Source organism: Vulpes vulpes, unplaced genomic scaffold (assembly GCF_048418805.1).
Source record: "Vulpes vulpes isolate BD-2025 unplaced genomic scaffold, VulVul3 Bu000000628, whole genome shotgun sequence".
NCBI classification, from domain to species: Eukaryota; Metazoa; Chordata; class Mammalia; order Carnivora; family Canidae; genus Vulpes; species Vulpes vulpes.
In genome coordinates this window covers 414,504-439,416 of record NW_027325682.1, presented here as the reverse complement: position 1 = coordinate 439,416, position 24,913 = coordinate 414,504, and the positions used below count along the sequence as shown (strand labels likewise).

The window sequence follows — 24,913 nt, the reverse complement described above, 5'->3', positions numbered from 1 at the left end:
ATGTCAATACTACCCAAAGCAATCCATGATTCAGTTGAATCACTACCAAAATTACAATTACATTTTTTTTTGCAGAAAAAGCCATCCTAAAGTTCATCTGAAGAGTCAAGGGAATCTAAGTAGCTAAAATCACTTTGAATTAAGAAGAACAAAGTCAGATGTCTCACATTTCCTGATTTCAAAACCTCCAACAAAACTACAGTAATTCATAGTACAAACTAGTGACATATAGATAGATAAATGATAGATAGATGATAGATAGATGATAGATAGATATAGATAGATAGATAGATAGATAGATAGATAGATAGATAGATAGATATACCCCCCCAATGGAATAGAATGGAGATCCCAGAAATAATTCCTTACATATATATTCCAATGATTCTGATAAGGTTTATAACATAATTCTGTGGGGAAAGAACAGTCTTTTTAAGAAATGATTTTGGGAAAGTTAGATATCCACATTGAAAAGAATAAAGTTGTACCATATGCAATTTTTTAAAAGATTTTATTTATTCATGATAGACACAGAGAGTGAGGCAAGAGACATAGGCAGAGGGAGATGCAGGCTTCCTGTGAGGAGCCTAATGAGGAACTCCATCACAGGACTCCGGGATCGTGCCCTGAGCTGAAGGCAGATGCTCAACCACTGAGTCACCCAGGCATCCCACCATATACAAAAAATAATTTGAAATGCATCAAAGACCTAAATGAAAACACTAATACCATAAAACTCTTAGAAGAAAATATGCAGGATACCATCACGACATTAGACATGGTGATGATTTCTTGGCTATGACACCAAAAGCACAGGCAACAAAAATAAAAATAAATTGGGCTATGTCAAAAGTAAAAACTTTTGTGCATAATTATACATTATCAACAGAGTGAAAAGGCAACCCATGGAAGAGAAAAAATTTGCGAATAATATATATGATAAAGATTAATGCCTAGAATATAAAAGAACTCTTATGACGACAAAGAAAAAAGAAAAGAAAAGAAAAGAAAAGAAAAGAAAAGAAAAAGAAAACAAACCCAAACCCCCATTTTATTTTATATTTTTATTTTTTATTTATTTATGATAGTCACAGAGAGAGAGAGAGAAGCAGAGACATAGGCAGAGGGAGAAGCAGGCTCCATGCACCGGGAGCCCGACGTGGGATTCGATCCCAGGTCTCCAGGATCACACCCTGGGCCGAAGGCAGGCGCCAAACCGCTGCGCCCAAACCCCCATTTTAAAATGAGCTAAGCATCTAAATAGATGTTTCTAAAAGAAAAACTAGGGGATCCCTGGGTGGCTCAGCGGTTTAGCGCCTGCCTTTGGCCCAGGGTGTGATCCTGGAGTCCCGGGATCAAGTCCCACATCGGATTCCCTGCATGAAGCCTGCTTCTCTCTCTGCCTGTGTCTCTGCCTCTCTCTCTGTCTCTGTGTCTCTCATGAGTAAATAAATAAAATCTTTAAAGAAAAATAAATAAAAGAAAAACTACAAATGGCCAAAAGCATATGAAATGATGCTCAAAATAACTCATCATTAGGGAAATACAAATCAAAAGCACAAAAAGATACCACTTACCATGCATTAGGATGGTTATTATTAAAACACAAAACAAAACAAAAAACAGAAAGTAAGTGTTGACTAGAATGTGGAGAAATAGCAACTTTTTTGTATTGTTGATAGGAAGGTAAAGTAGTGCAATTACTAGGGAAAACAATATAGCAATTAATTCCTCAAAACGTTAAAACTGCAGGTTTACCATGTGATTCAGCAATTCTATATCTGAGTATACCCAAAGGAATTGAAATTAGAGATTCAAACAGATATTTATGTACCCATCTTTAGAGCAGCATTATTCACATTAACCAAAACAAATGGAAGCACCCCAAGTTGCTTTCATTCACTGATGGTTGGAATAGATATACAATATGCTATACACATGCAATGGGATATCACTCAGCCTTAAAAAGAATGAATTTTTGGTACATGCTACAACTGGATAAACCTTAAAAAAGTTACGCTAAGAGAAATAAGACAATCATAAACGAATAAATTCTGTATGATTCTACTTGTATGATGTATTAGTCAGGGTTTTCCAGGGAAACAAAACAATGGCATATCCAGTAGGCTGGAGAGCCAGAGAAGAATTGATATTGCAGCTCAAATCCCAAAGCAGTCAAAAGGCAGAATTTCCCCTCCCTTGGGGCACCTCAGTCTTTTTTCTCGTAAGGCTTTCCACTGATTGGATGAGAACCACTCATATTATGAAGAGTAATCTGCTTAACTCAAAGTCTAATTATTTAAATGTTAATCTCATTTTAAAAATACCTTCCTTCATACAAACATTTAGACTGTTGTTTGACCAAATATCTTAGTACTACGTTGTAACCGTGTTGACACACAAAATTAATTATTCCAAGTTTATCTCTTATCAATTTGGCACCCATATACATTTCTTTAAAGAATACCTAATCTCCAAATAAATACAATAACAAGGTCATACTTTCACCTAACATGATACAACAATCCTGTGTATAAGCAAAACACACTAAGCCTTTCAACAGAAATGAATGAGAAGTCCTTGGGTGATTTTTCACTCTCCCTTGATGTCCTGTAACATTACAGGATTAATAAATGTTATGAAGTAAAATTAATGATATTTAACAGTATTTAAAGTAAATTTTGCAATATTTAACTGTGAAGTAAAATTAACATCATTTAATGTCATGGTGTTAAGTAAAATTGAATACTTAACAATAAATTTAAAAATATATATATACTAAATATTTATATACTATAGAGTAGTGGTTCTTTACCTTGTGACATGACCTAAACCTTCATTCTTAAAGGGTGTGGGACATAAGTAGCTCTTCCTACATTGGATTACTCTATTTTTCCATTAACTTTCATCACAGGACATAGTGATACTAATGGGGAGCCTAAGGGATCTCCTGTACCTCTGCATGTCCTTTGTTACCTCCACTGTGGGGTTGCAGTTCATTTTCCCAGTGTTAGTCAATGTCGCACACCCCAGCCAGCATTAGTAACTCTCTCCTTTGCTTGTTGATTCAGAGTTATAAGGAACCCAAAGTGACCAGGTAGCAGTCGTACCTTCCAGTTCAATAGAATCACTATATCTCCTACTCTAAATAGGCTTCCATTTGAAACTGAGGTGTCTAGGCTAGCAGAGTATAAGTCATGAAAACAGAAAGAAAGATTTTTCCTAGGGCCTTCCTAGCGTAAGACAAGTAATGCCACTCCCATTTCTACTCCTTTTCTCCTATGAATCTTGAATATTGGAGAAACAGCGCTGTATATCAGAAGCTTATTCAGAACATTTACCACCTCCTGGAGAACCTTGCCCCAGCCTTGCAAGATGTTGCCATCTATCTGGTACTATAATTGAACCCCGAAGAGGCCATTCCACACTTCTATGGAGTCAGCTGCTTCAGGATGGTGGGGAACATCATAAGACCCCATTGGCCCCTTGCTGCAGTTCATTTTCTCTGAACAGTTTCCTGATCAGAAGCAATGTTGAGTGGAATACCATAATAATGGATAAGGAATTCTGCAAATCCACAGATAGTAGGTTTTGTAGAAGCATTGTATGCAGGAAAAAAATGTTCAGTAAGAACAAAATGCTGCCCCTTCTGTGATGGAAGCAGTCCAATGTAATCAACCTGTATAGCTTCTTGAATCTATAGCTTTATGTCTTTTGTCAAAATGGGAAGTTCTTAACCATTATTTCCTCAAATACATTCATTTATTTTTATCCCCACCATCTTTTTCTCTAATGGGTGAATGTTATTTTTTGTTGTTGCTGTAATTGCATGGGATTCTAGTCTGTTTTTTTAAAATTCGTTTTTCTCTATTGCTCACATTGGTTAATTTCTATTTTTCTGTATTCCTGCTTATTGATTACTTCCTTTTATTTCTTTGCTGAAGTTTTCTATTTTTATATTTGTTTCAAAGATGTTCATAATTACTCATTGAAGCACTTTCATTGTGACTGGTTTAAAATAATGGTCACATAATTCTGCCATTATTGTCATCTTGATGATGGCATCTATTGATTATCTTTTGCATTCATTTTGAGATCTTGTTTCTTGATATAACAGGTTATTTCTCACTGAAACCAGCACATTTTGGGTATCAGAAGACCGGATGTTTTCTAAACTTTTTGTATTAGCTAGCTATTTGACACAAGTTCACCTGGAGGAAGGTGAAAGTATTTTGATATTTCCAGGTAGACATAGATGTCTAGATTCACTGTTTGGCCTCTGCTATACTCAAGGCAATAGATCTTTCCATTGCCATTTGGCAGGAATTGGCTTTCTGGCTTAGTGTGTATTCTCTAGTGATACCACACTAGGGTTGTACTTGTAATCTCTAAGTGATGGTCAAAGACTAGACTCTGTGCTTTCTCTGATACCACCCTGGTGGGAGTGTTCAGCAGTGTTCAGTTATCTCATTATACTCTTGTGAAGATGTAATTTTAGTTTTTCTCCTTTATGAAAGACCTTTTAGCTTTTTTTTTTAATTTTTATTTATTTATGATAGTCACAGAGAGAGAGAGAGGCAGAGACACAGACAGAGGGAGAAGCAGGCTCCATGCACCGGGAGACCGACGTGGGATTCGATCCCAGGTCTCCAGGATCGCGCCCTGGGCCAAAGGCAGGCGCCAAACCGCTGCGCCACCCAGGGATCCCTAGCTTTTTTTTTAATATATATTTTATTTATTTATCCATGAGAGACAGAGAGAGAGAGAGGCAGAGACACAGGCAGAGGGACAAGCAGGCTCCATGCAGGCAGCCCAATGTGGGACTTGATCCCAGGACTCCAGGATCACACCCTGAGCCGAAAGGCAGACGCTTAACTGCTGAACCACCCGGGCATCCTTTAAGTAAAAATTCTTAATGTTGGTAAGAATGCAACTAACTCGATGATGGGATTATAAATTGGTTAAGTTACTAGGAAAAAAAATCATTTTAACAAAATTCATAGAACCTCCAAATGTGTTATACCCTTTATACTGCTAATTTTAAATTTTGGTAATATTTCTAATCCTATTCTGGAATATAATCACAAGGAAATGGGAAGTACAGAAGAATTTATACATAACCTATACATTATAGTATTATTTCTAATAGTGGAAAATTGAAAACAATCAGAATATTAAGCTAAAAAGAAAGAACTAAGTTACTCCTCATTTTTGTTACTATTCTGTCATTAAAAACATTGCTAACAGAGATCAGTAATATCATGAGAAATTAACAATGCTTTCTAAGTAAAGTTATGCAAGATGTTTAGGAGATGTACTCAATATTTTTTCAACTGTCAAAAATATTTTAGAACAATTATTAAAAGTCAAAACCATTAATCAATTGTGTTTTCATCAGGATTAGCTCATGACTTGAATATTGACTTGATTTTTTCCAGATGAGGTGGCTTGCTTTTTCCATGTAGTTGCATGCTATAGTATTTATTGAAATTTTTAAAGTATCGCTTAATCCTCTTTTAAACAACATATGTGATACTGGGAGTAGGAGATGAATCTACGTTTTTTTCTCTTTTTTTTTTTTTGATATCTTCAGTTCCCAATAAGAATTGGTCATACAAAAGTTGTTGAATGAATATACTTTGAATGAAGTTAATTTAGTTATTTACTATAAGACTTCATTGAAGAGATATCTATGGGCTGCCTCAGCCTTCTAGAAAATGTTAAACCTCTCATGATAACTAGTCTAACAACCACCAATAATAGAATGAAAGATTTCATTATAGCCAATTATTAGTTCCTTTTCCTTTTCACAACATACATTCTGCCCATACTTATCAAAGGGCAACTATCAGATGTACATCTCTCAACACTTCCTTAACCTAATGGTAAGCACAAAATTCATGCTAAAGTAAAATGTAGGTAACAGTTGATGCTTCAAAATGTGTCTTAGAATATTAGAAAAACACGTGCTTCTGAAACCATGAAAAAAAAATTAAGGAGAAACATTTTCATCACTTCAGATGTTTATTCTTAATTCTCTGTACATAAAAAGGACACAAATATATTCCTTATAATAAACTTTGTTCCTCCCTCATCTATTTTCGGAAAATCTATTCCATTTCTTAAAAATCTGATACAGTTTTAACCATCTGGGCCTGATATTTTCTTTGTGGGAATAATTTATGACTTTAAAAAAAAATCTGTCTCTTCAGACGTTCTATTTCTTTAATTTTGGGTGTTTACTGGGAATTATCTATCCTATTCAGGTTATTGAACTTATTTGCAAAAAGGTGTTTATAATATTTTTCCCTTATCCTTTTTTTTTCATTTTTTACGTTTTTTATTTAAAGTCATATATAAGATTACTTTATTCCTGCATCTTCTCAATTGTTTCTTCCTTATATTTGCCCTTTTCCTTTCCTACTTTGCAAGATTTGGCTTTATGTTCAAGGAACATTTTGTGGGTTTTGCCCAGTTTTAGTCTAGTGATAACCACCTTGCCAGGGTGAACGCTCACGCAGGCAGTTGTGCCAACTGCCGTCTCTCCTGTGCTTGTTCAATGTAGAAGATGTATTTTTTCCTATAAACCCGGGGTACTCTACCAGTTTGCTGATTTGTAGTGTCCTCATACAACCTATACTTCATCTTCCTTTTGGATGGGCAGAGATCCAACATTGTACTTCTATCTCAGCTCTTCAGAAAGAGAGGAAGACAATCTTCCTGTGATATTGGGAAGACTTAAATATCTTTTACAGTTCGTGCTGTCAGAAGTGACAAAGGGATTAAACATCATTTTGGCCACTGGTTTTTCAGCAATGGCTGCAAAAGGGAAGAGCTTGCTTTATTCTTTTAATGTCTTTAAGGTCTATGATAATATCTATCCCCTCTTTATTTCCTATTTTCTTTTTACTCTCTTTCTTTATTGTTGAGTCTCTATCACGTCATTTAATTTTTAAAAACTTTTCAAAGTGCCAAAAATTTTGTTCTTCTGCATTTCCTCCAACACTTGGTATGGTCCATCTTTTTAATTTTTGCCACTCAAATGAGTGGTAATAATTAATTGCACTGAGCGGTTTTTTTTTTTTGTATGTTTGATTGCAATCCATATATCTTAAAACCGCAAGTAATGTTTAACAAGAAGATAGCAGGACACAAGCATGTTGATTTAATTAGAAGAAATTATTTACCAAAATAAGATAGATATTAAATACAGAAATATTAAAGGTTCTCAACCAAAGCAGTCAATTGTATTACTTAGAGAAACAGAGAATGATGGGGAGAAAAACAGAGAGAAATATTGGATACATAATAGATTTATTACTTTGTTGAAGTGCTAAAGGGAGGCAGCCTAAGTTACCTTAATATAAATTACCTTGATATTTGTGTATATATATATGCTAAAATGTGTTTTATTAATAAGTCACATTAATAGTAGTCATTTGCATGACTAATCTATTATGTTTTATCTTCTATCTGGAATAGTTCACCTGTGAAACCTTGCTATAATGAGACTCTGCTGACACTGTTGTTTTGTTTTGTTTTGTTTTCCATTTCATTTCCAGGTAGTTTCTTGTTCATCTTTTTATTTATTAACTACTTCCCTAAGAACCTAAATTCATTTATTCCTAAAATATTAGACTTTCGGGATCCCTGGGTGGTGCAGCGGTTTGGCGCCTGCCTTTGGCCCATGGCGCAATCCTGGAGACCCGGGATCGAATCCCACATCAGGCTCCCGGTGCATGGAGCCTGCTTCTCCCTCCGCCTATGTCTCTGCCTCTCTCTCTCTCTCTGTGACTATCATAAATAAATTAAAATAAATAAATAAATAAAATATTAGACTTTCTACAACTGAAATAAACTCTAAGTGGTTGTAACTTAAGAACTTAAGTTCTTATAATTTTTTTGTACAAGATTTTAATGTTAATGTTAATTATGGTATTTATTTTTCCATAGGCCAACATTGATTTCAGCCCAGCCACTTTTCAAATTTCACCTTAAAACAGGCCTTTTCAGGAACACTGACAACTGCATGCCCTGTGGAGATGAGGTAAGTCTCAGGAATTCATAAAACGTGGCTTCATATCTGAACTGTGCTTCTGAGCCACTTGAAAAGGATAAGCAACTGATGGGCCATGTGCCTTGTTGATAGCAGGACTTACTTGGTTTCCTGTTGTTCCCCACTAAGCTCTTAAATCTCATTATTCTGAAGGACTGTGGAGAGGGATTAAGTATGCCTGAGAGAGGCAGTGGTAAATTAGAGGGCAAAAATAGAAAAATCTTATATTCTTGCACTATTGGTGCTTGATATTTCCTGGAATATTGATGAATTTACTCAAATTTATTGACTAATGATTATCTTTCCTTAGGTCTTTAGCCTTATCCCTTCATGATACATTTTCTCATTTGGCTCACTGTTCAATTTCTAGGATGTCCAGTGACCTAATTAAATCTTAGACAATAGGCTATTTTCTCCTTCCTCTAAAATACAATTGTATATTGATATTAATAGTTCATCTATTACTTTCTGGAATAACACAAAATAAACCTGGACACCTATTCATGTAGAACATCTTAAGTGATACCAATGCAGTGATCAAATTGCCCTCTAGGTCTTCTTTTCAGACTAAATATGACCTGTTTCTTCAAATTTTCTTAACCCAGCATGATTTCCTGCAATTAGGTCACCCTTTCTGAGAGTATTCCACTTAGTCACTGTCCCTTCCAAAATATATATGAAGGGTTCCCTTTTCTCCATAGCTTTACCAATGTTTGTTATCTCTTGCCTTTTGATGACAATAATCTCAATAGGTTTGAGCTAATGTCTCATTGTGGTTTTGATTTGCATTTCCCTGGTCATTAGTCACACTGAGCATCTATTCAATTCCTCTGCCCATTTTTAAACAAGACTTTTTTTTTTTATTGACTTGTATGAATTCATTATATATTTTGGATATTAATCCTTTATGAGATATTTGATTTCCAAATATTTCTATTTCATAGTTTTCTTTTTATTTTGTTGTTTCTTTTGCTATGTAGAAGTATTTTAGTTTGATGTGTCCTGCATATTGATTTTTGCTCTTGTTGTTTGTACTTTTGGTGTCATGTGAAAAAAAAATATTGCAAAGACCAATGTAAAGGAGATTTTTTCATTTTTTTCCCCTCTAGGAATTATATGTTTTCGGGTTTTATGCTTAAGTGTTTAACCCATTTTGGATTAATTTTCTGAGTGATATTAAATAGGAGTCCAATATCACTTTTCTATAAGTGGATATCCAGTTTTCCAAACACCATTTGATGAGACTGTCCTTTCCCTATTTAATATTCTTGGCTTTCTTGTCAAATAGTTTACCATTATTCATTATCTCCCACATAAGGAAATAACTTAAGTGTTCATCAATAGATGAATGAATAAAGACGCACACAATGAACTATTATTCAGCCATGAGAAAGAAGGAAATTCTACCATTTGCAAGAACATGGATGGTACTTGAGAACATTATGCAAAATGAAATAAATTAGGCAAGAAAAACAACTATTGTATGATATTACTTTTGTGTGATCTTAAGAGTTGAACTCATGGAAATAGAATAGAATGGTGGTATGGTGGTGGTAGAATAGAATCAGGGGCTGGAGGAGCATGATTGAAGAAGTGGGGAGATGTTGGTCAAAGGGTACAGACTCCCAGTTATAAAAGAATAAGTTCTGGGGATGTAATTCACAGTATTGAATTGACTGTGACTATAATTAATATTATTAGGTTACATACTTGAAAGTTGCTGAGAGAGTAGACCTTAAATGTTCTTACCACAAAAAAGAAATGGTAATTTTGTGATGAGATGGAGGTAAATGTAAGATAATAATCATTCTGCAATTATATAAGGGTATCAAATTAACAAGTTGTACATCACTTATAAAATATGTCAATTAAAAAAAGATATATGTCAATTATAGCTCAAATGAAGTGGGGGAAAATTATATATGAACTATTCAAGAAATACTTCAGATAAGTTCTTCCAAATACCAAGTAAAAAGAATACATATGGGGATACAGCACCACCAAGCAGTTGGTTTATTGGAATTAAACAATCAAAAAAGATACTTAAGGATTGAGACATTTGACAGGCTTATTGATTCTTAAAAGCAGTGCATTTCTGAGAAAAGTAGCCTCAGTAAGGCTTTTCAGTATCTGAGAGTGCTCCATTAAGAAAGTGGGAGATGCTGCTCGCCAGCCCGCCCCAGACTGGGGACAGGTCTCAGCGAGGACCCTGCCCATGCTCAGAGGCGCTGCCCTCTGGCTCCAGGGTGGCGCTTCCTGGGAGAGGGGTGGGTTGGGGCTGGATAGCGTCCAAGCACCTGCTAAAGCCCGAGCCCGACCCAGCTGCGCCCTGTCTGACCAAAGCTCTAATGAAAACACTTCCACCCCAGCCCCCCAAAAAAAATAAAGTGGGAGATGAACTAAAACTTCAAAGATGAATAGGTTTTCATAATGACTTACAGTGGTACTCAGTAATAAGGAACTATATTTCAAATAAAATAATCCTACTCAATGTCCCTTCTGTTTGATGTTTGTACAAGTGAAAAGGGAGGAGAGTCTCAATTGGCATGTGGCAGCACAGCAGGTGCTAAACAAACACAACACATTGTGCTCTTGTAGGAAATATCATGAAGAAAACACCTTCTCCTACTTTCCATATGCATACAAATGTATTAAATATGGACTCCCTACCTATACAATATAATAAATTAAGTCCCACATTTTAAGTATATACAAGTATAGGTATGCATACATTTATACTTTCATGTATAGGTTTATATTTTTAATAAAATGATCAGTGTGGAATTTCACATGCTTGTATGAAATTTTATAGTGGGTTGTATGATAGTTAAGTAATTAGTCAAATAAATCTTCCTCAAAATTATTGTACACTGTAAAGTTTCCTGTGATATAAAAAATAAAATGTTAATGATCCATGAATTTTCAAAGAACAAATGCAGCATACACAATATATTAAAATGCTAGCACTTTTATTTAAAAAAAAATCAGTGAGTCCAAGGAAACCTAATGACAAAATATAAAAATAGTTTTTATTATTCTAGAATCGGGACAAAAGTATCAGATACGTAACATATTGGTTAAGTGATAATGATACTCTTAGGCTTGTTATTTAGGAAAACTTGCAAAGCAAGGAATATACTACATATTAATGCAAGCAGCCATCTTTTGTCTATAGTAATGTTCTTGAAAGGTTGAATTATTTGCGTGGAAACTATCAGGACAATTCAAGAAAATTATTTGAATTATTTCAATGAATGAATGTTGGAGTTTATTTTAAGATGCTTACTGCTTGCAGCATTTGGGTGATTTCATATCTCTGGAATATAAAGAAAGTTCTGGCATTTTTTTGTCATTTATTGTTACTTCATGTGTGCACAGATTTCCAGAAGGAAAAGACCAAAATCTGGTCAAATGGTTGAAAATGATGAGCAAGAGTGAAAGTACATGCTCATCATCTCCAAGAGAGTAAGTCTTTTTTACACTGACATTTAGGCAGTCTGAACTTCATATACTCCATGAGGAAACTGACAATTTCTTGATTGATGAGGAGGAGTTGGTGATATCAAAATAACTGTTGCCAAGTTCCGGCCAATAATTCCAATGTATTTCTTTCATTCTTAATAAAATTTCAAAACCTGAGATGTTGTAATAAAGTAATTGTAGCATGGTTCTTGGATGATGGAAAGAACTTGAGTGAATATCCTTTAATAAGTGTTTTTTCTTGCCAGATTTTTAAAATATTGTTTTTAATATATATATATGTGCTTGCTGATAAGAAAAATGCTAAATTTCTTCATCCTTTAATAGTTTACGTATTGACTCATTCCCCTCTCTACTACCACCCAATAGTTAACTTTTAGCGGTCTGTTACTCACTAGTGATATTTTCGGTAAATTAAATCTATCTATAATTAATTTTTTTCAGTTGAATTATTTTGATGTTTCAATTTCCCCCTTCAAGATTTTAGCCAAGTGTATTTGATGTATTTCACTGTATTCCACTGTTCCTGTGTTTTTAAAACAAGCACTAATGAGAAATTAAAAGTAGCTGTAAACACTCAGACTCAATTTTCTCAGTCACTGAATTCAGTGCAGTTAAAGCTAACAAATAGTTTATTATATTGTGGTCAACATTATAGTAGAATATTCTCATTGATGGATATAAATTTAGCATATTCCCCCACTAACATTTTTGTTATGTTCCAAAAGCTGCCTGCAAAGAAGTTTAGCACTTTGAAATGCAGATTTTTAAAATTCCTCTTATAAACAATAACTTACAAGGTGATTAATTGTTGAAGCAAGTTCACAAATACTATTTACCATAATGTCATAGAGAAATATATTGACTGCAACATTTCTATTGTTAGTAACCACAACTCATAACCTAGTTTCTATGGAAAGTATATTCAAAATTCCGTCAGGAAATGCAGGTCTATTTTCCCCAAGTAAGCAATGGGAATGGGAACTCCTGGGGTTGTTTTAGCAGTAGGAAAGAGATTCCAGAACAGGCTTCCACAAGGTGACGTCTTTAGATGAAAAGATATTGGGCAGCAGAGTATTGGGGTTGCAAGAAGTATGGCTCATTTAGTGTAAAAACACACACACAAAAAAACTCTAAATGAGAATTCTTAAGTGTTATTGTATATTGACATCTTCTGTTGCTCTCTGGCTGCCTAGAACCACACTGTTGGGTCAGCCTTTTACAGAGAGAGCCTCACATTCCAAAATATTTACTCCAAATTACTATCATAAAAACTTGCATTCTTCCAGAGAAGATGCTTTAGGATAATGTTTTGAGAAGAGACTGGTAAAAGAAATTCACAAAAATATTTGAGGGCTAATAGTCTAATCTTGTCTTTCACACACTTTAGTCTGTATCTGAATGATAATTTCACAGTGGAGTTTTTGTACTTATAAAAGGACTTCCGTTAGCACCACTAAAAAAAACTGTAGCATTAATATATGTAGCTCAGTTATGTACAAAGGCCATTATAATCCTAAAGTAATATAGGGTGATGCCTTGTAAAATAAAGAATGAGAGAGAATTCAACACTACTATCTTAATGGTCATTGATAAAAATCTATGTCTTGAAACCTAATGCCTTTAGTTATAGAAGGGCATGATATTTTGGTTATCTTGAATAAGAATACAATCAATTACAAAAATAGTAGAAACGAAACTGCTTGTGTTTATTTTCTGAACAAGATGACGGAACTGATAAAGATTTATTTAGTTTAATATATTTATAACATGTAATATTACTGACATTAAGTATTTAATTTTTTTTCTAATGCCTCTGCATCTAGAATTTTACCATATCTTCCAGGTTTGGGAGGATGGGTAATATCTTTGATTCATTTAATAATCATTTTGAGTTTCTTTATGAATTCACTTATTGTGTGTATATCTGTTAATATACAGTATTTTAGCATCAACTTTAATAACTACTTTCCTAGATAATGGTAAGAAATATTTCTTATTTTCTTACACTATTTATAAAATAAGAGCTAATATTTATATAGTGCTTAACATGCTCCTGGCACTGCTCTATGTTCTTTAACATATAAATGTGTGAAATCTTTATAGCAATCCTATGTGATATTACTATCTCCATTTAATAAATGAGAAAACTGAGGTACACTATTTAAGTAACTTGGTCACGACTACACAGCTAGTAAATGTAGAGAGTATTATGTAATTTATCTATTTTTACCAAAGATATTTTCCAGTGTTTAGGCATAGGAAAATATTCAGGATGCTTTTAAAGTCATCTACCTTGAGAAGGTAGTCTATCTGGAGGGATGGTGTTCTTAAATACCAAAACACAGGGGTGCCTAGTTGGCTCAGTCACTTTAGTACCTGGTGTACCTTCAGCTCAGGTCATGATCCTGGGGTCCTGGGCTCCAGTCCTACATCAGGCTCCCTGCTCACTGGGAATGCCTGCTTCCCCCTCTCCCTCTGACCCTCCCCTCTGCTATGCTCTCGCTCTTTCTCTCTAAAATGAATAAAATAAAAAATATTTTAAAAATACCTAAACACAGAGAAAACAAATATGTAATCACAATGTTTTTCAGTGTTTTGTGGTCAATTACATGACATGGAACAAATAAGAGACACGTGGTAATTTAGTAAGCATGGCATTGCTGAATATTTTCAAGGAAGGGGAATTATAATTTGAATGAAGTGTGGAGAATGACTTGTCAGGCAATAGTGATAACTTGCAGAAATTCAGAGAATTAATGATAGCAAGATGAAATTAGTGGCAAGTAGCAAGAGAAAAATTAGGGAGCATTTAGAAACTAAAATGCACATGTAGTTTGTAAGATATTGGCACGAGATAGGAAAAGGGGCACTGAATAATTATACATAGGCTTCTGGGCTAGGTGTTAGGGTAGTTGCTGTTGATAATCATTCATTTAGACAAAGTGAAAGGAAAAAGCACCAGCACTGGCAAATTTGGGCTGGAGGATAAATGACTTCAGATATGGACATACTGATTTGAGTTATAATGTAGGAGATTTTGTATATGTGATGGCATAGGGACAAGTTGGATTCTGCTGTGATTATTATACTATAATTAGATTTTTAATGAAATTAGAATTTTTAAAAAATCTGAATTCAAATCAGAGTAGTATAGAGTTGATTTTTACAAAAGTTCTTAGATTTATGTGACAAAATGGTGATTTATTGATTGTGTACTTCAAAGAAAGTTTGTTTTATAATATTTAAAAATGATTGTCTAATGTCTGACATTTTAAAAAATAAATTTTGCATTAGAGCCTCTGTGAAACTTTCTTTTGCTCAGGGTTTGGGTTTGTCTGGTCCTCAGGGCACTCCATGGGGCTGCCCCCAAATCTCCTCAACAGGTGAGCAAGTGTCCACTCCTGGCTTGACTACAAAACGTGGACCAGGGCAGCAGCCCTCAACAGGCCTCTATCTATAGTGCAGACAAGAGACCATGGAAGGGACCTTGGGCCAAGGCATTGAAGGACAGATGCTCAGCAGCACTTTAGGTTAGATAAAGAAGGATATTTCCTTAGTGTGGATTGCTGCCTTTAGTAAAAACATGTCCATTTGCCATTCACTCCACCAGTTGTGAAGAGACTTCTGGGATAGAAGAAATCATGTGGACGAGCAGGTAGGAGAACAGAATGGAAAAAAAAAAGTGGTTTGAGAAAGCAGTTAAATGTCTGGCAGAGAAACTAAAGAAAACAGGACAATTAGATAAGCTTGAGAAAGCCATCACCACTCAAAATTGTAATACTAAATGTCTTACCATACCAAGCACTTGCTCTGAAATTCAGAAACTGAGGACACCCATTGTGAGAGATCGGTGGGATAAGACAGGCCTTCACAGCTTCTTTGAGCAACCAGGTCTCTTGATGGTTGTCTTCAAGTATCCCATTGAAAAGGACAGCCGCATTTATGTGTCGCTGACCGTGGTACTGGCCTGATCTTCACAGGCATCATGAAACCAAAGCAATTGTAAACTGTGAATGTGCTTTTTATCATTAAAAAGATCTGAAGTATGTTTACTCTTTACTATTACCAGAGATTTGAGACACAAGTCTTGCTTCCAGTATTGAAATCCTAATAGAACTGTCACCTGTAGATGATTATACCTGCTCCATTCCTGGAAATACTAATTTCCCAGTGAGAACCGAGCCACAGAGTAATTACACCCCAGAAACTCCATCTCCTGGATGTATCATGGAAATTGGAAAAAACATGATCAACAGATGAACGGATATAGGATCTCCAGCAGAACTATCTCCTACTACTTTTTCTGTGTTAACCATAGTTTGAATTTGCAGCCAGTTACTCATTTAGGTGTTCAGTAGCATATTATGAATTAAACCGGAGGGTTGGAGAGAATTTTCAGGCATCACTGCTCTCACTCAGTGTAGATGGCTTCACAGATCCATCAAACCCAGAAAGGTTCTGCATAGGGTTATTCTCTAATATCAACCAAAATGTGACTGTAGAAATGACAAGAAGACATATAGGAAGAGGAGTGTGCTTATATTAGATAGGTGGGGAATTTTTCACCGAGTGCCTAAAGTGATGCTGTAGTCGTTTGCAGAGCCCCAAGTATCCTCAGAGATAGAGCTAGCACCCTGCAACGGCGTAAAATTCCACCAGGCTGCAGTCTGAAGATCTTCACTAACCAGGAATTTGCTGCTCTTCCCGCAGTGTGCTAATCAGAGTTGTGAAGCTGTGCATCAACTAGGATGTGCATCCTAAGAATGAGCTTTGTGAAATACTAGGAAGGAGAATACAGAAGGCACATGGTAAGGAACACTCACCAGATTGTGTTTGGGAATGACTGCATAAGAAGGTTTCCAGAAGGAACTGTCCTCTACAAAGATGCCATGAATGTGATGGTTCAGAAGGAGACTTTATCTTATGCAAGGTCAGGCCTTAAACAGTATGGATTCCTCCTTTTATCCCTTGAGAAAGGGCGGCCTAGCCTCAGATAATATGTAAACAACCTCTAAAGTAGATTGGGATGAAAAACAGAGGGCGTGCTTTGTCTGCTTTTGCCTGAGAACTGAATAAATGCAGCCTGCCAGGGCAAGAGCTTGCCCTTAGCCCTAGAGGCTTTGGGACCCCCACTGTGTGTTCATTCATTCATAGCCAAGCAGCACCAACGGGATTGAACTTCATCTGAATGGACCTCTACAGTGGTTGGACAAAGTATTAGCTCACATATGATCCCTTTGTTACAGAGAACTTGGTTCTTGTCTCACAGAGTCAAAGAACGAATCTTGAGGACACAGGAGCGTGAGTAAAGTATAGAAGCTTATTAAGTAAAGATACAGAGAAAGCTCTTATTAGTGAGAGGGGTCCCCACAATGTTGCCACTGAGGGCTTGTAGGGTTGGTCTTTTACTGAAAGCCTGATCAGGGAACCTAAATCCTTTTAAAAGATCCCTTGATATCACCATTGAGTAAGGACTAGTGATAACATCCTTAATGGCTTCTTCCTTTTTAGAGTCTGATGATTTTTTTGGTTACAGTAGGTGTTAGAACAAGACACCCTCCTCACCCACACCTTAGGGCAGTGTGGTCTGGCTTGTTCTCTTATCTCTGGTTTCCAGACACCTCAGCATTTTGGGGATTTTTGTGAGCCTGCTTCCATGGCTGCCTACCTAGCCCTGCCTAGCCTCATCTGTCCCTAACTCACCTTCAGGTGTGTTGCTTAAGCGTGTCATCAAGCTTTGTTGCCAATCAAGTCGCATTAAAAGACTAAATGTAACAACTCTTTTGTCATAGTGTTTGTCATAGTCCCATGGGCTGTTTACTGTCTAAAAACTTAAAAGAGGAAAAAGCACTTGAAGTCCCACCAATTGAAGCACCTTGTAGAATAGGTTTTCTGCGTTTGAATATTAAATGGGAAAATTCGTTTCTGGAAATACTTTCCTGTACAGGAGGAAGAGGAGATTTTAAAGACATGCTGATGTCTTCTTGGGCATTGTGGAGGCTGAGAAAATTAAGGCCATTTCACCTCAAGTTCAGCATTAGCACAAGTACAGACATCTCAGCCCCCCCACCCCCACCCCCACTCCCCGTGCTTAATGCCCTTAAAAGCCCCATATCAGAATGTAAACAGACTTGAGAAATTCCTCCACCCCTTCTGGAGGTCCCCTAGACCAGCCGATAAAACTAAGCTGGAAACCACCTTGGGGTCCAAGTCCCTGCTCCGTTGTGTTGGGTGTACTTGGACCCAAGCTTGAGCTTGTAAATAAACGCTCGTGTACTTGCATCGGTGTGGGCTCCTCAGTGGTTTCTCGGATTCGCAATCTTGGGCACAACACCTTTTACCAAAAATAATTTTTTTTTTTGGAGGGGGCAGAAAAAAATAAAATAATAAAACAAAACAAAACAAAATAAAATAAAATAAAATAAAATAAAATAAAATAAAATAAAATAAAATAAAAAATAAAATAAAACAAAACAAAACAAAATAAAATAATAACATCTTCCAACAAGAGAATTCTATCAGTCTTCAAGCAAAACAAAAACACTAATCTATTAATCTATTATAGTAATCTATTTACTGTGTTAAGTGGTCACACTTGTAAAAAATAATAATGCAAATATATTGATATTTTAGAAAACAAAAAAAAATTCAAATTAGAAATTAGAAAATAAGGCATTTCATCTGGCCGTCTTACTGATTACTTACTGCCAATAAGAATTTTCCCTGCTATTGAAGTCTGCCTGACTTTGCCTGTAGAGAGTTTATACAAATTTATACATTTGCAATCTTTCCATCTAAAAAACAAAAATAAAAATCTGTAAGATGACAAATATATTATTTTCTCTTAAATCAAATTTCTTCTCATAGTTTTAGAATTATGTACCAGTTTGGTATTTAAAGTGAGACACATTTAGAAGCATCAACTGTAGCCTACATTTTATTTTTGGCCTATAGTTCCTATTTCCTGTTATCTTAAGAAAGTGTTGAATGATACACATATCTGATGGTTGCCCTTTGATAGCTGTGAGCAGAATCAATGTTGTGAAAGTAGGGGAACTAATAGATTGTTATTAAATTTTTCATTCTGTTATTGGGTGTTTATTAGATTAGTTATCATGAGAAATGTTTAACAGTTTGCCCAAGCCTGAGGCAGCTCATAGATATCTTTTATTGAAGTCTTATAACATATATCTAAATTAATTTTATTCAAAATCTATTCATTCACCACCTTTTGTATGACCATTTATTTTAATCAGGAGCTAAAAATATCTTTGAAAAAGAGTGGTTTTCTCACTCCCATCCTCAGTACCACCATGTGGTTTAAGAGATAAATTTTCAATACAATACCTTTAAAAATATATGATTTTGGCTTAGTAATCAGAAATTATAGTTTTAAAGTTTAGCCAAAGAATTGGAATATATTAAGAAATCGAGGTAATAATTGCCCCTCTGAGACTTTATATGAGACACCTCCGAAATATGAATATATTTTTATTTTTATTTATTTTTATTTTTTTATATGAATATATATATTTTTTAATTTTTATTTATTTATGATAGTCACAGAGAGAGAGAGAGAGGCAGAGACATAGGCAGAGGGAGAAGCAGGCTCCATGCACCGGGAGCCTGATGTGGGATTCGATCCCAGGTCTCCAGGATCGCGCCCTGGGCCAAAGGCAAGCGCCAAACCACTGCGCCACCCAGGGATCCCTTTTTTTTTTTTTTTTTTTAATTTTTATTTATTTATGATTGAATATATTTTTAATAGAGGTTCAATGCACAAAACAATCTAAAATGTGTTATTTACCATTAATCTGTTAATAAAAATTGAGGAAGTTGATTAATAACATTATAAACATGACCTTAATGAAACTAGAATTAAATAAAATATCCAATTAGTTGCATTAGCTTGCTAAAAGAAATTCTCCTGTGTGCCTTAGAAAATGTAAAAAATTGGAAACATTTGAATGGTATATTATGATTCTGTTGATGGTTTGAAATTTTAGTGGTAGTAAGAGTATAATCTGATCTGTGTGACCACTCTATTGGTCAGATCTTGTACATGATACCATTCTCCTTGCAGATGAAGTTGAAAATGAATGTCCGAAATGATGCATTTTATTTTCAGTGCAAGACATCAGAAGGCTAGTAGCTACTATATCCTAATAGCTGTACTCCAAATATTGAAAGGAAATTCCACATTACCACATTCTGTACAGTATCCAGAACAAGCAAAATATATGATTTATGCACATTTATAACGTAATCCAAATAAGCCTATTTCTCCACTGATACATGGAGTTTACCGTGGTTAGTTTGGAACAGTAAGTTTATTTAAAGGACTTACTTTTTAATTTCCACTTATAAAGCTAGGGAACATATTTCTGTAATGTATCACCAATAGTGCCTTCACAATCTAGCTAATCTGTACTGTGCTTTTTCTACTTTGTCGTTCTTGTACCTTATGTTGACTACAAAGCAAGGGTGTATACTTGTCCTCTGCAACTTCCCTGAATGTTTTGTCAATAAGAATGTTATTCAAAATTTAGGAAAATGATAATCTCCTAAGACATGAAATTGTAGTATGCTTATTTGTTACTATATTTTAGGTTGTATCTTTCTTAGAAGTCTCTTGCATATATGACAGAAGGGGGACAAATTATAACAATCATTTTGAGTATGTATTTCCTTTCCAAAGATATTTTCCATTTTCAAGCACAGGAAAATATGCAGCATATTTCCAAAATCATACAGCAATAATTTGAAAAGGATTTTAATTTTGCAGTTTAAAGAAGTAGTGTATTTGGCTAAGATGGAATGTGCAACTAGATATAATACTTGTGTTTCTATCATTTAGTTCTATTATTTCCTTTAAACTCTGAAAGTATATTATCCTTCTGTATCTTGTATGATCATGAAGAGCTCAACCAAGATGAACTGTAGCAGTGGACGAGTGTTAAAAATTAACCTTACCCAAAGAGAGATGAACTTTTGTCCTCATTTTCTAGAGGGTGATCTCTAACTACTTGGGATATCTTGCCTGATAAAATGCCTTTATCGGCCTGGGGGCCTGGGGACATGTCTGATAGTGTATACTGATATTTATTGTGGGAGCTTTGGACCTCTGGAGAGGCTAGGCTTAGGTCAGCCATATGGGCATGTCTATATGACCAAAATCCAATTAAATTCTGGATACCATGGGGCACCTGGGTGGTGCAATTGGTTATGTGTCAGCCTTCAGCCCAGGTCATGATCTCAGGGTCCTGTCTGGAATCAAGCCCTGCATCAAGCTCCCTGCTAGACCAGAGTCTGCTTGTCCCTCTCTGCCCCTCAGCTCCTCCTCTCATACTCTATCTCTTTCAAATAAATCAAAATCTAAAACCAAACCAAAACAAAACAACTCTGGATACCAGGACTTGGGTAACTTTCCTTGTTGACATATTCCATGTATATTGTTAAACCTGAATCCTGGGAACTGTTACCATTGTTCACAGCTCCACTGGAAGAGAACTATTAGAAGTTTTAAACTTGGAAATGTCCTAGACTCTATCTCATGAACCTCTTCCTATGGCTGATTATAATTTGCATCTTTTCACTCTATCAGTTCCTGTGAATATAATAGCTTTTAGTGAGTTCTGTGAATCTTGAGTAAATTATCAAACTGGAAGGTGGTTTTGGGTACCCCCAGACTTGTAGTTCGTGTGAGAAGTGAAGATGGCTTTGGTGACTCTGAAACTTTGTATAATTAAATATTTATCTCTTTAAAATTTGGTTTTGGAGTGGAGTAGTAGTTAAGAACAAGTTTCTAAGGCAGTTGGTGTGGGTCTGGGCTAATAGAGAAGCTGACAAAATCTTGTGAAGATTACATAATTTAATGTTTTAAAGCACCGAGAAGAAGGATGCCTGGGTGGCTCAGAGGTTGAGCATCTGCCTTTGGCCCCACATCAGACTCCCTGCATGGAGCCTGTTTCTCTGTCTATGTCTATGCCTCTCTCTCTCTGTGTGTCTCTCATGGAAAAATAAATAAAATCTTAAAAAAAAATAAGACACTTAGAACAGTTCTTAAAGAAGATTAAGCACTGCATAAATATTAGCTCTTGTCTTAATTCTTTGACATAAATAAAATCCTTTAAGTAGGACTTTAATATAGACAGTACTAGTTAAAGAAATGTATACACAGTCAGTCACTGTTAAAATCTTAAGTGACTTTTGATTGACTTTGGCCAACTGCCATAGAGCCTGTACACATCAGTCTCCTCCATTTACTCTTCAAATGAAGTGATTGCATTTTCAATTCATGGTAGTATGTTCTAGAATCTCCTTTCCTGTTGATGTGATCAAGTTTCTATTCTAGAACCTGCCAGCCACAGATCTGAGGAAATCTATTTTTCTGGATCTTTTCCTATGGTAATGAGCCAAACATTAGTATCTTCAACTAGGAGAGTTATTTTCAGAAGTTTTCCAACTTCTGAACATTCTCAGAAACTCATTTTTTATTCATATAAAATGATATATTGATTTAATCTGTAATCTATTTGTGCATGATAGGTGCACTGAATCTTCACTCCCACCTATTAATATCCTTAAAATGCTTGATAATCTTTACATGATGAATAAATTCAGTACTTAGAAATCTAATGATGCCTCCTGAAATCTTATTTATAAGAATGTCTTATGTATGGTTTACTTTGATTTATTTTGAAAAAAACATTTGCATAAATTTGTCTTTTAATGATAATGCTTATTAGCCTTTTCTTTTTCTTTTTATTTAAATATTTTACTTATTTATTCATGAGAGACACACACAGAGAGAGAGAGAGAGAGAGAGGCAGAGACACAGGCAGAGGGAGAAACAGGCTCCATGCAGGGAGCTTGATGTGGGACTCGATCCTGGGTCTCTAGGATCACGCCCTGGGCTGAAGGCAGCACACTAAACTGCTGAGCCACCCGGGCTGCCCTAGTTTTTTCTTTAGGAAAACATCTTCATTGGTTTTATAAATCTTAATATATATTTACCATATCACCAAAATTTTAATTTTCCATTTTTAAAGTGAATCAATCCAGATGAGACACGTGACAAAAATTACTACATTTCCTGATTTCTTGCTAAGTTATTTTAAAATACATTTTTTCTTCCTTAAACAACAATTAGCCCATATGGATATCAGTAGATTAAGTTTCAATTATTACTATTTCATTTAATATTGGTGATTGGGCAGCCTTCTCCTTCTGCCTGTCTCTGCCTCTCTTTCTCTCTGTGTCTCTCATGAGTAAATGAATAAAATCTTTTAAAAAAAAGTATATATATATATATATATATATATATATATATATAGGATCATTTTCTTTTTATATTTGAAAAGCTAATGTTTCTAATGTCTTTTATATTCTAAAGCATAATGGGTGAAATGTTTTCTTAGGAGGAATATATTTATTAATTTGGAATGTGTTTAATGAATTATTAGCAAATTATTCCAAAAAAATAATCTATAGTTTGTTTTTAACAATACATCTGAATGCCTTAAGCTCATTTATATAAAGATGTGGTATATTTTCAATTATCTTTATTCTAGATCAGGAGTTGTCAAATTTTTCCTTTGAAGATAACCAGATAGTAATATTTAGGCATTTATTTATTTATTTATTTATTTATTTATTTATTTATTTATGAGAGAGAGAGAGAATATGTGCAGGGAGAGGGGAAAGGGAGAGGGAGAGAAACTAAGCATACTCCCCACTGAGCATGGAGCCCAACCTGGGCCACAATCCCAAGACCCTGAGATCATGACCTGCGCCAAAAACAAGAGCCAGACACTTAATGGACTGAGCCACCCAGGTACCCCATAGGTGTCTGTTTCTTATGGTCTCTGTTGCAGCTACTCAGCTCTGGCATTGTAGTGCAAAAGCAACCATGGAAAATTTGAAAATAAAAGGATGTGACTGTAACCTAATAAAACTTTATTTAGAAGCAACAGATGGCCAGTGCATGGGCCATAGTTTACCAGTGTCTGTTGTAGATTAATAATATATATATGTACAAATTAGTAGACAGATTATAGTTATCTGAATGTGAGAACACTAATAAACTTCACCATTTTTATTGCTAAAATGTTATGCCATCAAAAACATTTGATTCTTTAATATCAATTATGTAAATTAGACTAATAAAATATTTCAGGTTTTGTTTGTTTTGATTTTTGCTGTGCAAATTCAGAGTAAGGAAAGATTGAAAAATAAGTGAACAGTGTTTTAGGGACATGTGGAACAATATTAAAAACTCTAACATATCTCATATCTGTAATCAGTTTCTCAGAGAGACACAGGGGCATAATATTTGAAAAAAGTGTCTGAAATTTTTGCAAAAGTATTGCTAGATACAAATTTAGAGATTTAAGAAGCTGAGCAAAACACAAGTAGAATAAAAACAAAGAAAACGACCTAGGCATCTTGTCAAATCACTAAAATCAAAGTTAAAGAGAAAAATCAAGATGAATCCTCAGAGTAGCCAGAAAAAAATAGCATGTCTTGCACAAGGGGTTATGATTTGAACTATCATTGACTTCTTATCAGAAACAACATAAGCTTGAAGACAATGGAACAATGTATTTTTTAAGTGCCACCGAAATTGATTTCTGCATCCACTGAGAATGTCTTTTAAAAATGAAATTGATATAAAGATGTTTTCAAGTAGAAGAAACAAAGATAATTTTTTTTCCAGAAAACCTGTACTTTAAGAAATGCTAAAAGAATTTTTTAAATGAAGGATAAAAAGATAATAAAATAAAAAAATAAGGATAAGATGAAGAATACTGATATGAAATGAAAACTTGAATCTAGAAGAAATAATAACAAAAAATTGTGAATAAAATATATTTTCCTCTCAATATGTTTTAAATATTTTATTTATTTATTTATTTATTCATCACACACACACACACACACACAGAGGTAGAGATACAGGCAGAGGGAGAAGCAGGCTCCATGCAGGGAGCCCAACCATGGGACTCGATCTCGGGACTCCAGGATCATGTCCCTGGGCTGAAGGCAGATGCTAAGCCAATGAGCCATCCAGGGATCCCCTGCTCTTAAGATTTTTAATGATATATAACTGTTTTGAGGTAAAATTATATTACTGTCTTGTGAGGTTTAGAACGTATGTAGTCATAACACATGTATATATAACAAGTAGAGTATAATGGACTTGAGGTAGGTAAATTGTTATATATAGTCACAAAGTTTCCACATTTTCTGTTCGATGTAAATATGTTATTTCTTGTGGACTACAAAAACCTATGGAAGCATATTTTAGTCCATAGGGTAGGCACCAAAAATTTGTGCAAATATTTTTATCTAAAATGTTCTCAGGTTAACTAA

The 24,913-nt window shown here is 35.0% G+C and overlaps 1 pseudogene; it reads left to right on the top strand.

The window, feature by feature from the left end:
- The first annotated feature begins 15,136 nt into the window (after nucleotides 1–15,136).
- LOC140596594 (mothers against decapentaplegic homolog 2-like) lies at nucleotides 15,137–24,423 on the top strand (annotated as a pseudogene).
- The last annotated feature ends 490 nt before the right edge of the window (nucleotides 24,424–24,913 follow it).